General features: G+C 42.8%; 1 long non-coding RNA gene across 2 annotated transcripts in view; it reads right to left on the reverse strand.

Moving 5' to 3' along the window:
* The window catches only part of LOC147359152 (uncharacterized), a 72,211-nt gene that overhangs the window by 46,584 nt on the left and 10,766 nt on the right, over positions 1-14,861 (reverse strand). The window contains exon 4 of one of the 2 annotated variants that reach the window (XR_015140563.1): positions 8,785-14,610. The exons of the other annotated variant lie outside the window; for it this stretch is intronic. This is a non-coding gene — a long non-coding RNA (uncharacterized LOC147359152). Of the gene's footprint in view, positions 1-8,784; positions 14,611-14,861 lie in introns of those variants that run through there. 2 annotated transcript variants of the gene reach the window in all.

The raw sequence follows: 14,861 nt of genomic DNA on the forward strand, positions 1-14,861 counted from the left end.
TGTGGAGCAGAGTCTGCTGGTGGCGTGGTAAAATGGACAGATCTGACTCTAACACTCGCCCTACACGACAGCAGATGACACCAGGGGGACCTGTTCCACAAGTCTTCCAGGCGCCTGGGATGCCAGGCTCGTTGCTTCCTCTCCTCTCTCACTTCCCCTCTTTCTTTCTTTTGACCTAAAGTTCAAGTTGTCCCATTTGATTATGTGGAAAAATGCAGCTCTCCTCTGCCCCTAAACTTGGCGCCAGGCACTGCTAGCTGACACAGCCAAATCAAGCGCTTCCTCAGACACCATCTTCCTGCCAGGGACTGACTGGCACGGTCGTCTCTAAAGGTGTCCACAGACCCTCTGAGACCTCTCCTCCCAGGGGCTGGCACCTAATTCCCGTCCCCGGCAGTGGGAACTGAATCTGGTAGCTCACTTCCCATGAATGAAATGACGGCAGAAGGGACACGCGACTTCCCAAGTGAGCACATAAAAGGCTCTGTGGCTTCCTCCTCCCTCTCAGCTCACTCACCCTGGACCAGGCCGCCTGCCATGTCAAAAGGACACGCAAGAGAAACCTCACTCTTCTCTTTCTCCACTGCTAATTCCTCCCACCAGATGCAGCTCCAGTTCACAGTACAGAGCGTGGGAGGGGTCAGTGCAGGGGGAGGTGCTGGGTCACAGCCGAGGAGACACAGACAATCAATACCCAGGGGACCAAGTGCAGGGGAGAAGCACAGGCTCTGGAGGCACAGAAACCTGGGTTTGAGTCCCAGCTCTGCCTCTTATCATCAGCCCCCTTTAGCTCCTGAAGCATCAGTTCGCTAACCTATAAAATGGGGCATTATCTCCTTCAGAGAGACACTATACGGAGTAAGTGGGCTGAGGCACAGTTAGGTTGGGTATCAGGCCTGGCCCAATGTAAGCACTCCTTGGTGGTAATAGCTATGATGATGGTGAGGACTGGTTCAGGACCTACTGTGCGTGCATCAGGCTCAGTGGTAGCTGTATCACACACATTTTCATATCATTGATATGATATCTTAATCTTCACCCACCAACTCAATGAGATTGATAAGCTGCAGCAGTTGAATAGTATCCCCCCTGCCAAAAGATGTCAAAATGAGAATTTCAGATACCTGTGACTAGTGACCTTATTTGAGAACAGATGTAATTTTTTTTTTTTTGCAGATGTAATTAAGTTAGGGATCTTGAGATGACATCATTTTAACTTAAAGCCCTAAATTTCATGGTGGGTGTCTTTATAAGAGAAAGGAGAAGGAGATTTGAGACTCAGAGAAGGGAAGATGGCCACGAGAAGATGGAAGTAGAGACAGGACTTACGTTGCCACAAACCAAGGAAATTCAGAGCTGGAAGGATTCTCCCCCTGAGGCCTTTGGAGGCAGTACGGCTTTGCTGACACCTCAAGTCTGCACCTCTGGCCTCTAGAATTATGAAGAGAATGAATTCCTACTGTTTCGGGCTGAGTCTGTGGCCATTTGTTACAGCAGCCCTGGGAAACTAATACATATGTTATCACCTGACTTTTTTAGATGAGGAAATGAAAGTGAGCTAACTTGCTTAGGGTATGTTTTTATGCAAAGTGATAAATTACACTAGATAAACATGAAGCTGCTGCTGCTGCTAAGTCACTTCAGTCGTGTCTGACTCTGTGCGACCCCATAGACAGCAGCCCACCAGGCTCCTCCGTCCCTGGGATTCTCCAGGCAAGAACACTGGAGTGGGTAAACATGAAGCTACTGAGTGCCTATAGGAGAAACGATCAGGAGCCAACAGAGAAAAATTAGCACAAATGTGCAGTTCCGGGTCTCCATCGGAGGAACCATACCATTTCCCTTAAAGTGTTCCTTCTCACAATAACAGAGCTTGTTTAATTAGGTCAAGAGAAACCCTCTCGGAAGGAAAACGCTGGCAACACAGAACTCAGGATGACATGTAAAATAGCTCCGCACAGCTCTGTGGAAGAGACCAGACCAGCCAGAACCAGCCCTGAAGACTGATGATTAGACCCTTGGGAGATGTTGAGCAGATTAAATTAATAGAGCAATTAGGGGCCAGGAAGCCACTTAAGTCTCTTAAAATCTAGGAATCCAAGGGGAAAATTTCAAGACAATTAGGTTTGTAGGAAGGACTCAGGTCACAAACTTTAATTTCTCTTTGTTTCGTTTCTTTTTAGATGCTGAAATGGCAGGTCTGAAGAGCAAGAAATAATCACAGATTTCTTCTGAAGTGCAAACAGCAAGGAATCATTAACTTTAAAGATCTACCCATTTCCCAAGGAGCCATGCCTGCTCTTGAGGGTTTAATCCACTGCCACACAAGGGGAAGATTGCGCCTACCCTGCACCATCACCCTCCCAAGAGGCTTGACCTTCTTTTCAAAAAGAAACTTGCAGTTTTCATAGTTGCAAAAACAACAAATGCTAAATGTACAAAAGTTGGAAAACTTGAAAAGGCACAAAAGAAAATAAAAGGAGAAAATAAGTGCCTTAATCCACCTCCAACATGTTAAAATATTTTCTCCTGGTATTTTAGATATAGCTACAGATACATAGCTATCGCTATATATATAGCTATATATAAAAGATATACTATAGCTATCAGATCAGATCAGATCAGTCACTCAGTCGTGTCCGACTCTCTTCGAACCCATGAATTGCAGCACGCCAGGCCTCCCTGTCCATCACCAACTCCCAGAGTTCACCCAGACTCACGTCCATCGAGTCAGTGATGCCATCCAGCCATCTCATCCTCTGTCGTCCCCTTCTCCTCCTGCCCCCAATTCCTCCCAGCATCACAGTCTTTTCCAATGAGTCAACTCCTCGCATGAGGTGGCCAAAGTACTGGAGTTTCAGCTTTAGCATCATTCGTTCCAAAGAAATCCCAGGGCTGATCTCCTTCACAATGGACTGGTTGGATCTCCTTGTAGTCCAAGGGACTCTCAAGAGTCTTCTCCAACACCACAGTTCAAAAGCATCCATTCTTCAGCGCTCAGCCTTCTTCACAGTCCAACTCTCACATCCATACATGACCACTGGAAAAACCACAGCCTTGACTAGACGAACCTTTGTTGGCAAAGTAATGTCTCTGCTTTTGAATATGCTATCTAGGTTGGTCATAACTTTCCTTCCAAAGAGTAAGCGTCTTTTAATTTCATTGCTGCAGTCACCATCTGTAGTGATTTTGGAGCCCAGAAAAATAAAGTCTGACACTGTTTCCACTGTTTCCCCATCTATTTGCCATGAAGTGGTAGGACCGGATGCCATGATCTTCGTTTTCTGAATGTTGAGCTTTAAGCCAACTTTTTCACTCTCCACTTTCACTTTCATCAAGAGGCTTTTTAGTTCCTCTTCACTTTCTGCCATAAGGGTGGTGTCATCTGCATATCTGAGGTTATTGATATTTCTCCCGGCAATCTTGATTCCAGTTTGTGTTTCTTCCAGTCCAGCGTTTCTCATGATGTACTCTGCATATAAGTTAAATAAACAGGGTGACAATATACAGCCTTGACGAACTCCTTTTCCTATTTGGAACCAGTCTATTGTTCCATGTCCAGTTCTAACTGTTGCTTCCTGACCTGCATACAAATTTCTCAAGAGGCAGATCAGGTGGTCTGGTATTCCCATCTCTTTCAGAATTTTCCACAGTTTATTGTGATCCACACAGTCAAAGGCTTTGGCATAGTCAATAAAGCAGAAATAGATGTTTTTCTGGAACTCTCTTGCTTTTTCCATGATCCAGCGGATGTTGGCAATTTGATCTCTGGTACCTCTGCCTTATCTAAAACCAATTGAACATCTGGAAGTTCACAGTTCACATATTGCTGAAGCCTGGCTTGGAGAAATTTTGAGCATTACTTTACTAGCGTGTGAGATGAGTGCAATTGTGCAGTAGTTTGAGCATTCTTTGGCATTGCCTTTCTTTGGGATTGGAATGAAAACTGACCTTTTCCAGTCCTGTGGCCACTGCTGAGTTTTCCAAATTTGCTGGCATATTGAGTGCAGCACTTTCACAGCATCATCTTTCAGGATTTGGAATAGTTCAACTGGAATTCCACCACCTCCACTAGCTTTGTTTGTGGTGATGCTTTCTAAGGCCCACTTGACTTCACATTCCAGGATGTCTGGCTCTAGGTCAGTGATCACACCATCATGATTATCTGGGTCGTGAAGATCTTTTTTGTAAAGTTCTTCTGTGTATTCTTGCCATCTCTTCTTGATATCTTCTGCTTCTGTTAGGTCCAAACCATTTCTGTCCTGTATCAAGCTCATCTTTTCATGAAATGTTCCTTTGGTATCTCTGATTTTCTTGAAGAGATCCCTAGTCTTTCCCATTCTGTTGTTTTCCTCTATTTTTTTGCATTGATCACTGAAGAAGGCTTTCTTATCTCTTCTTGTTATTTTTGGAACTCTGCATTCAGATTTTTATATCTTTCCTTTTCTCCTTTGCTTTTCTCTTCTCTTCTTTTCACAGCTATTTGTAAGGCCTCCCCAGACAGCCATTTTGCTTTTTTGCATTTCTTTTCTATGGGAATGGTCTTGATCCCTGTCTCCTGTACAATGTCATGAACCTCATTCCATAGTTCATCAGGCACTCTATCTATCAGATCTAGGCCCTTAAATCTATTTCTCACTTCCACTGTATAATCATAAGGGATTTGATTTAGGTCATACCTGAATGGTCTAGTGGTTTTCCCTACTTTCTTCAATTAAAGTCTGAATTTGCTATAGCTAAATATAAAAGATATATATAGCTATATATAAAGATATACTTTTCTATATATAAATATTTATATTTAAAATATTTATATATATACATATATATATATATATATATATATATAAAAGCAAGAGAGTTCCAGAAAAGCATCTGCTTCATTGACTATGCCAAAGCCTTTGACTGTGTGGATCACAACCAACTATGGAAAATTCTTAAAGAGATGGGAATACCAGACCACCTTACCTGCCTCCTGAGAAATCTGTATGCAGGTCGAGAAGCAACAGTTAGAACCAGACATGGAACAACAGATTGGTTCCAAATTGGGAAAGGAATACATCAAGGCTGTATATTGTCACCCTGCTTATTTAACTTATATCCAGAGTACATCATGTGAAGCACAAGCTGGAATCAAGATTGCTGGGAGAAATATCAATAACCTCAGATATGCAGATGATACCACCCTTATGGCAGAAAGTGAAGAGGAACTAAAGAGCCTCTTGATGAAAGTTAAAGAGGAGAGTGAAAAAGTTGGCTTAAAACTCAACATTCAAAAAACTAAGATCATGGCATCTGGTCCCATCACTTCATGACAAATAGATAGGGAAACAATGGAAACAGTGACAGACTTTCTTTTCTTGGGCTCCAAAATCCCAAGATTTTCATGGCTAGCCATGAAATTAAAAGACACTTGCTCCTTGGAAGAAAAGCTATGACCAACTTAGACAGCATATTAAAAAGCAATGACATTACTTTGCCGACAAAGGTCTGTCTAGTCAAAGCTATGGTTTTTCTAGTTGTCATGTATGGATGTGAGAGCTGGACTATAAAGAAAGCTGAGCACCGAAGAACTGATGCTTTTGAACTGTGTTGTTGGAGAAGACTCTTGAGAGAGAGTCAGGAAATCAGTCCTGAATATTCATCAGAAGGACTGATGCTGAAGCAGAAACTTCAATACTTTGGCCACCTGATGCAAAGAACTGACTCACTGGAAAAGATCCTGATGCTGGGAAAGATTGAAGGCAGGTGAAGAAGGGGAGGACAGAGGATGAGATGGTTGGAAGGCATCACTGACTCGATGGACATGAGTTTGAGCAAGCTCCAGGAGTTGGTGATGGACAGGTAAGCCTGGCGTGCTGCAGTCCATGGGGTCACAAGAGTCGGACACGACGTAGTGACTAAACCACCACCACCAGCCACTCAACAACAACAGATATAAATATATAATTCAAAACCAAGTGGACCATAGCTGCTCCTGCATGTTCATGGGGTGGGGTGGGGTGAGGAGATGAAGGTGAGGGTGTATGCATATTTACGGAGAAAAACAGCTAATATTTAACAGTGTTTACTTTGTGCCAAATATTCTAAGCACTTTGTACATATTAAATCTAAGAAACTTCTGCCTATGACCAAGTCCAAACATATTCTTCTGTATTTAATTCATTTAATTCTCAGCGACCCTCTTAAATGTTAGCACCGCCCCCATTTTGTATATAAGGAAACTGAGGTACGTGGAGACCAGTGCCCCAAAGGTCAGAGCTAGGTGAGCAGCGGGGCGGGATTTTTCCTGCCTACCCAGAGAGCCAGCATCATTCACTGCTTCTTTCCTCTTAGAGACCGGCAGTCGGGAGGGACTCACGGTTCAGAGTCACGATTCGTTGGTATCTTCCGTCCCAGACTGACGTCTGCCAGAGTCACCAAGGAGTCTCAGTTGGTAATATTGGGGTGGGGAGCACACGGTAAGGAGAGGGTGAGGAAATTGAAGCCAAAAGCGCCTAGAGGAGAGGCGGGCCCTGATCCGGTGCAGCCCTGTGATCGGCAGCCCACGGCCGCGGCCACGCCCACAGCCACGCCCACGGCCAAGAGCGGCCCTCGGCGGTCAGAGCTTGGGCTGGAAGTGCCCGAGATGCTTGCAGTAGGACAGTTAGCCATGCAGCACTCTGGATCTTAAGAAAAGTCTGCCACACACTCATTTGCCTAGTGCAGGTGGTTTTGGAGAAATTCAGGGACATGAGTGAATCCCACGTCTGCGCCGGGGCGCGCTGAGAGAGAGGCCGCAGGCAGCTGTGAGCTCCTGGGCATCGGGATCAGTCTTTACAGGACAGTGTACATTGTAGTTTTCGCAAACCCGGACTAGAGGATACAACCTATTCTGTCTCAAGCTCAGAGGGCTGAATGATCTCAACCAACATCTGAAAAAGAGATATTCTTTCCATGCATATACAGACATGCTGTCTGTAACATGTGTATGTTATATACTACACATATGACACAAAGCATGTATGAGTAGATACGTAAATAATTTACAAAAAGTGACATCACACAGAATGTAATAAATCTATATAATATACATTTGTGAGATAATTGCATTATATAACAACACATATTATATAAAAGCTACACAAAAAAATACATTTTATACATTAGATATACAAGCACATATTGATATAATTTTTACTAAAATTTAATATTACATATGCTTTTAATCTTCTTTACCATTAAAATTTTACAGAAATGAGAAATTATTAAATATACAATTTTGCGGGAATATATGGTGACCATTTTCTCATCTTATTAATATTCTTTTATAATATGATTCTCATATACTTGTACATACTATGTGGAGGCATTATAATTTGCTTAGCCAGTCTCCAGTTTGGTTCTTTGGGCTGTTCTGAGTTTCTGTTATAATAAATAATGCTGCTAATAAACTTTCTCCTAAATAGATCTCTGATTTGATACGTAGCACTTGCACCAGTTAGGGCCTGACAGGAAACAGGTGGCATGCCAAAACTGGGTAATTGCTGCTGCTGCTGCTGCTAAGTCGCTTCAGTCGTGTCCGACTCTGTGTGATCCCATAGACGGCAGCCCACCAGGATGCCCCATCCCTGGGATTCTCCAGGCAAGAACACTGGAGTGGGTTGCCATTTCCTTCTCCAATGCAGGAAAGTGAAAAGCGAAAGTGAAGTTGCTCAGTCGTGTCTGACTCTAGCGACCCCATGGACTGCAGCCTACCGGGCTCCTCCGTCCATGGGATTTTCTAGGCAAAAGTACTGGAGTGGGGTGCCATTGACTTCTCCGTGGGTAATTGAGGGAGGTCTAATAAAATGACGACGTACAAATGTGTGAAACCTGCCAGGGATGGTGCAGTGCTGGGGGATACTACCACCCCCAGGCCAGAGGGGTTGGGGAGGGAGCAGTTACCAGAACCTGCAGAGGTGGGTATTTGGGGAGGGTCGCCTTTGACTGTGTGGGGACAACAGAGGATGAGATGGCTGGATGGCATCACTGACTCGATGGACATGAGTCTGAGTGAACTCTGGGAGTTAGTGATGGACAGGGACGCCTGGCGTGCTGCGATTTATGGGGTCGCAAAGAGTTGGACACGACTGAGTGACTTATCTGATCTGATCTGATGTGATAGAGGGTACGGCCTTGGTGCAGAGATGCAGCAAGCCCAGGCAGCTGCAGAAACCAAAGAAATAGTACCTTCACTTTCTTCCCATCCTCCCAACTCCTTCCCATGACTCTAACTAACACCACCTAGCCAGAGACCAGTCCACACAAGTCAGCCCCCAGGGACACAGAAGGATGGAGAAGAGTAGACAGTGGATCTGGAGAAGCAAACCAAGGTTAATATGCCATAAAGAAATATGTTAACAATTTCATACCCAATAGCAGTGAGCACCTATTTCTCCATAATACCCTTGTAGCTACTGGGCATTACCACTTGTAGGGGGCTGTCAACAATAATTACCATTTATAAGGGGAAGTCCAAGGACTTCCCTGGTGGATGGGAATCCACCTGCCAATGCAGGGGACACAGGTTCAATCCCTGGTCTGGGAAGATTCTACATGCTGCAAAGCAACTAAACACATGCGCCTCAACTACTGGGCTAGAGCCCTGGAACTACTGGAGACATCTAGACCCACGTGTCTAGAGCCCCGTACTTGGTAACAGGAGAAGCCACTGTAGTGAAAAGCCGGTGCACTGTGGAGTAGCCCCCGCTTGCTGCAACCAGAGAAAGCCCTCATGCAGCAAAAAAGACCCAGTGCAACTAAAATAAATAAATAAACAACTAAATAATTTTAAAACAAACAACAAAACAATATCAGGTCCAAATCCCTGAAACTTCTTAGTGTTACCTTATATCTGTGTGCTCAGTAACTCAGTTGTGTCCAACTCTTTGCAATCCCATGGACTGTATGTAACCCACCAGGCTCCTCTGTCCATGGAATTCTCCAGGCAAGAATACTGGAGTGGGTTACCATTCCCTCCTCCAGGGGATCTTCTTAATCCAGGGATCAAACCTGAATTTTTTATATCTCCTGCATTGGCAGGCAGATTCTTTACCATTCAGTTCAGTTCAGTTCAGTCGCTCAGTTGTGTCCACCTCTTTGTGACCCCATGAACTGCAGCACGCCATGCCTCCCTGTCCATCACCAACTACCGGAGTTTACCCAAACTCATGTCCATCAAGTTGGTGACACCATCCAACCATCTCTCCTCTGTCATCCCCTTCTCCTCCTGCCATCAATCTTTCCCAACAACAGTGTCTTTTCAAATGAGTCAGCTTTTCACATCAGGTGGCCAAAGTATTGGAGTTTCAGTTTCAACATCAGTCCTTCCAATGAACACCCAGGACTGATCTCCTTTAGGGTGGACTGGTTGGATCTCCTTGCAGTCCAAGGGACTCTCAAGAGTCTTCTCCAACACCACAGTTCAAAAGCATCAATTCTTCAGCTCTCAGCTTTCTTTATAGTCCAACTCTCCCATCCATACATGCCTACTGGAAAAACCATAGCCTTGACTAGATGGACCTTTGTTGACAAAGTAATGTCTCTACTTTTTAATATGCTGTTTAGGTTGGTCATAACTTTCCTTCCAAGGAGTAAGCGTCTTTTAATTTCATGGCTGCAGTCACCATCTGCAGTGATTTTGGAGTCCAGAGTCTGCCACTGTTTGCCCATCTATTTGCCATGAAGTGATGGGACCAGATGCCATGATCTTAGTTTTCTGAATGTTGAGCTTCAAGCCAACTTATTCATTCTCTTCTTTCACTTTCATCAAGAGTCTCTTTAGTTCTTCACTTTCTGCCATAAGGATGGTGTCCTCTGCATATCTGTGGTTATTGATATTTTTCCTGGCAATCTTGATTCCAGCTTGTGCTTCGTCCAGCCCAGCGTCTCTCATGATGTACTCTGCATATAAGTTAAACAAGCAGGGTGACAATATACAGTCTTGACGTACTCCTTTTCCTATTTGGAACCAGTCTGTTGTTCCATGTCCAGTTCTAACTGTTGCTTCCTGACCTGCATACAGGTTTCTCAAGAGGCAGGTCAGGTGGTCTGGCATTCCCATCTCTTTCATTGTGTTCTCATTCAGTTCACAATCATTTCATTGTGAACTCATTCAGTTCATTGTGATCCACACAGTCAAAGGCTTTGGCATAGTCAATAAAGCAGAAATAGATGTTTTTCTGGAACTCTCTTGCTTTTTTGATGATCCAGCAGATGTTGGCAATTTGATCTATGGTTCCTCTGCCTTTTCTAAAACCAGCTTGAACATCTGGAAGTTCACAGTTCACATATTGCTGAAGCCTGGCTTGGAGAATGTTGAACATTACTTTACTAGCGTGTGAGATGAGTGCAATTGTGCAGTAGTTTGAGCATTCTTTGGCATTGCCTTTCTTTGGGATTGGAATGAAAACTGACCTTTTCCAGTCCTGTGGCCACTGCTGAATTTTCCAAATTTGCTGGCATATTGAGTGCAGCACCTTCACAGCATCATCTTTTAGGATTTGAAATAGTTCAAATGGAATTCCATCACCTCCATTAGGTTTGTTCGTAGTGATGCTTTCTAAGGCCCACTTGATTTCACATTCCGGGATGTCTGGCTCTAGGTCAGTGATCACACCATCATGATTATCTGGGTCGTGAAGATCTTTTTTGTACAGTTCTTCCGTGTATTCTTGCTACCTCTTCTTAATATCTTCTGCTTCTGTTAGATCCATACCATTTCTGTCCTCTATTGAGCCCATCTTTGCATGAAATGTTCCCTTGGTATCTCTAATTTTCTTGAAGAGATCTCTAGTCTTTCCCATTCTATTGTTTTCCTCTACTTCTTTGCATTGATAATTGAGGAAGGCTTTCTTATCTCTTCTTGCTATTCTTTGGAATTCTGCATTCAGATGTTTATATCTTTCCTTTTCTCTTTTGCCTTTCGCTTCTCTTCTTTTCACAGCTATTTGTAAGGCCTCCTCAGACAGCCGTTTTGCTTTTTTGCATTTCTTTTTCTTGGGGATGGTTTTGATCCCTGTCTCCTGTTTAATGTCACAAACCTCTGTCCATAGTTCATCAGGCACTCTATCAGATCTAGTCCCTTAAATCTATTTCTCACTTCCACTGTATAATCATAAGGGATTTGACTTAGGTCATACCTGAATGGCCTAATGGTTTTCCTCACTTTCTTCAATTTCAGTCTGAATTTGGTAATAAGGAGTTCATGATCTGAGCCACAGTCAGCTCCTGGTCTTGTTTTTGCTGACTGTATTGAGCCTCTCCATCTTTGGCTGCAAAGAATATAATCAATCTGATTTCAGTGTTGACCATCTGGTTATGTCCATGTATAGTCTTCTCTTGTGTTGTTGGAAGAGGGTGTTTGTTATGACCAGTGCATTTTCTTGGCAAAACTCTATTAGTTTTGCCCTGCTTCATTCCATATTCCAAGGCCAAATTTGCCTGTTACTCCAGGTGTTTCTTGACTTCCTACTTTTGCATTCCAGTCCCCTATAATGAAAAGGACATCTTTTTTGGGTGTTAGTTCTAAAAGATCTTGTAGGTCTTCATAGAACCATTCAACTTCAGCTTCGTCAGCGTTACTGCTTGGGGGATAGACTTGGATTACTGTGATATTGAATGGTTTGCCTTGGAAACGAACAGAGATCATTCTGTCGTTTTTGAGATTGTATCCAAGTACTGCATTTCAGACTCTTTTGTTGGCCATCATGGCCACTCCATTTCTTCTGAGGGATTCCTGCCCGCAGTAGCAGATATAATGGTCATCTGAGTTAAATTCACCCATTCCAGTCCATTTCAGTTCGCTGATTCCTAGAACGTCGACATTCACTCTTGCCATCTCTTGTTTGACCACTTCCAATTTGCCTTGATTCAAGGACCTGACATTCCAGGTTCCTACGCAATATTGCTCTTTACAGCATTGGACCTTGCTTCTATCACCAGTCACATCACAGCTGGGTATTGTTTTTGCTTTGGCTCCATCCCTTCATTCTTTCTGGAGTTATTTCTCCACTGATTTCCAGTAGCATATTGGGCACCTACTGACCTGGGGAGTTTCTCTTTCAGTATCCTATCATTTTGCCTTTTTATACTGTTCTTTTGATATAATGAAACTTAAATTTTTTATGTAGTCAGATCCTTTCATCTTTGCCTGTATGTTTTAGAATGATGCCAACTTCAATAAAGTTGTATCAGTTCAGTTCAGTTCAGTTCAGTCGCTCAGTTGTGTCCGACTCTCTGCAACCCCATGAATCACAGCACACCAGGCCTCCCTGTCCATCACCAGCTCCTGGAGTTCACCCAGACTCATGTCCATCAAGTCAGTGATGCCATCCAGCCATCTCATCCTCTGTCGTCCCCTTCTCCTCCTGCCCCCAATCCCTCCCAGCATCAAAGTCTTTTCCAATGAGTCAACTCTTTGCATGAGGTGGCCAAAGTACCGGAGTTTCAGCTTTAGCATCATTCCTTCCAAAGAAATCCCAGGGCTGATCTCCTTCACAATGGACTGGTTGGATCTCCTTGCAGTCCAAGGGACTCTCAAGAGTCTTTTCCAACACCACAGTTCAAAAGCATCAATTCTTCGGCGCTCAGCCTTCTTCACAGTCCAACTCTCACATCCATATATGACCACAGGAAAAACCATAGCCTTGACTAGATGAACCTTTGTTGGCAAAGTAATGTCTCTGCTTTTTAACATGCTGTCTAGGTTGGTCATAGACTCCTTTCCTTCCAAGGAGTAAGAATCTTTTAATTTCATGGCTGCAGTCACCATCTGTAGTGATTTTGGAGCCCCCCAAAAATAAAATCTGACACTGTTTCCACTGTTTCCCCATCTATTTCCCATGAAGTGATGGGACCAGATGCCATGATCTTAGTTTTCTGAATGTTGAGTTTTAAGGCAACTTATTCACTCTCCTCTTTAACTTTCATCAAGAGGCTCTTTAGTTCTTCTTCACTTTCTGCCGTAAGAGTGGTGTCATCTGCATATCAGAGGTTATTGATATTTCTCCTGGCAATCTTGATTCTAGCTTGTGCTTCCTCCAGTCCAGCGTTTCTTATGATGCACTCTGCATAGAAGTTAAATAAGCAGGGTGACAATATACAGCCTTGATGTACTCCTTTTCCTATTTGGAACCAGTCTGTTGTTCCATGTCCAGTTCTAACTGTTGCTTCCTGACCTGCATACAGATTTCTCAAGAGGCAGATCAGGTGGTCTGGTATTCCCATCTCTTTCAGAATTTTCCACAGTTTATTGTGATCCACACAGTCAAAGGCTTTGGCATAGTCAATAAAGCAGAAATAGATGTTTTTCTGGAACTCTCTTGCTTTTTCTATGATGCAGCGGATGTTGGCAATTTGATCTCTGGTTCCTCTGCCTTTTCTAAAACCAGCTTGAACATCTGGAAGTTCACGGTTCACATATTGCTGAAGCCTGGCTTGGAGACTTTTGAGCATTACTTAACTAGCATGTGAGATAAATAGACCTTAAAGTGTATTTTACAGTTTCTTTTTAACCTCTAATTCTTAACTTCTAACTAACTAGTACTGACTACCAAACAACTGATGGTGGTAAAAAAAAAAAAAAAGAAAAATGTGTGGAGCAGAAAAAGAAAGTATCAGTCAGAAAACTTTACGAAGCTTGTGAAAATGGAGGGTATTAAAAACCTATGGTCTTTACCACATTATGTATCAAGAGTACTTGGCAGAAAATACTTGAATCTATCGTGTATTATTGAATCTATACTGCTATTTATTGCTGTGGACTTAACCATTGTCGGTTATGTGAATTTTTGTCACAAATTGAAGTTAAATATCCTGTATCTCACAGCCATGACCACAGTTCTGTGGCTTAGCAGTTGTAAAGTTTTATTGCAACTTTTGAACTTGAACCTAAGATTGAAATGTTTCTGAGTGAGAACTACTTCCCTTGATTATTTTCATTTATTTGTTTATTTATTTATTAAGCAGTCATGATTATTGAACACTGAATGGCTTTGAAAATTAACTTCTATTGCAGACTTGATAATGCTTAATGAATTCAATCTAAAATTAAGAGACAAAACAGTGTTTATGTACAAAACTTATGTACTGCAATGAGATCATCTTGATGGTAACTAACATTAATTTGGATCACAAGTCATGTCATACTGCTTTACACGGTTGCTGTGCTTTTAAAAATTAAAGTGATAATTGAGATCTCCATTCCCACACAAATTTTCAGTGGGTATATTTATATACTCAGCTCATACTGTAGTTTCAGCAGCATTTTTTGAAGTTCCATGCAAGTATAAAGGGAATTTCCATATTTCAGAATCCACTTATCTGTAGTTGAGGAGCTTCCACCTTATCTTCAATTGGAAGTGATTAATCTGAATTATAAAGACATGAGTGTGTGTGTGTTAGTTGCTCAGTTGTGTGCAACTCTTTGCGACCCCTCAGATTGGGGCCCACCAGGCTCCTCTGTCCGTAGGATTTTCCAGGCAAGAATAGTGGAGTGGGTTGCCATTCCTTTCTCCAGGGGATCTCCCCAACCCAGGGATCTAACCTGGGTCTCCCGTATTGCAGGCAGATTCTTTACTGTCTGAGCCACTAGGGAAAAAAGACAATGACATGCTCAAGGGCCAATATTGGGTTGACCAAAAAACTCTTTCAGGTTTTTCTATACCATTTCATGGAAAACCTGAATGAAATTTTTAGCCATCCAAATACAAACAGAAGGAATAGAATTCTAAAAATGCCTTCCAAACAATGAATAGGCTCAATTAAAATTGTATGGTTGAAAACTGGTATCGGTATTTGGTAGCACCTTGCTGTGTAAAAAGACATTTTCCAGGATAAAA

This window comes from Bos grunniens, chromosome 14 (genome assembly GCF_055505025.1).
Source record: "Bos grunniens cultivar Pamir isolate PY7600 chromosome 14, Bosgru_T2T1.0, whole genome shotgun sequence".
NCBI lineage: Eukaryota > Metazoa > Chordata > Mammalia > Artiodactyla > Bovidae > Bos > Bos grunniens.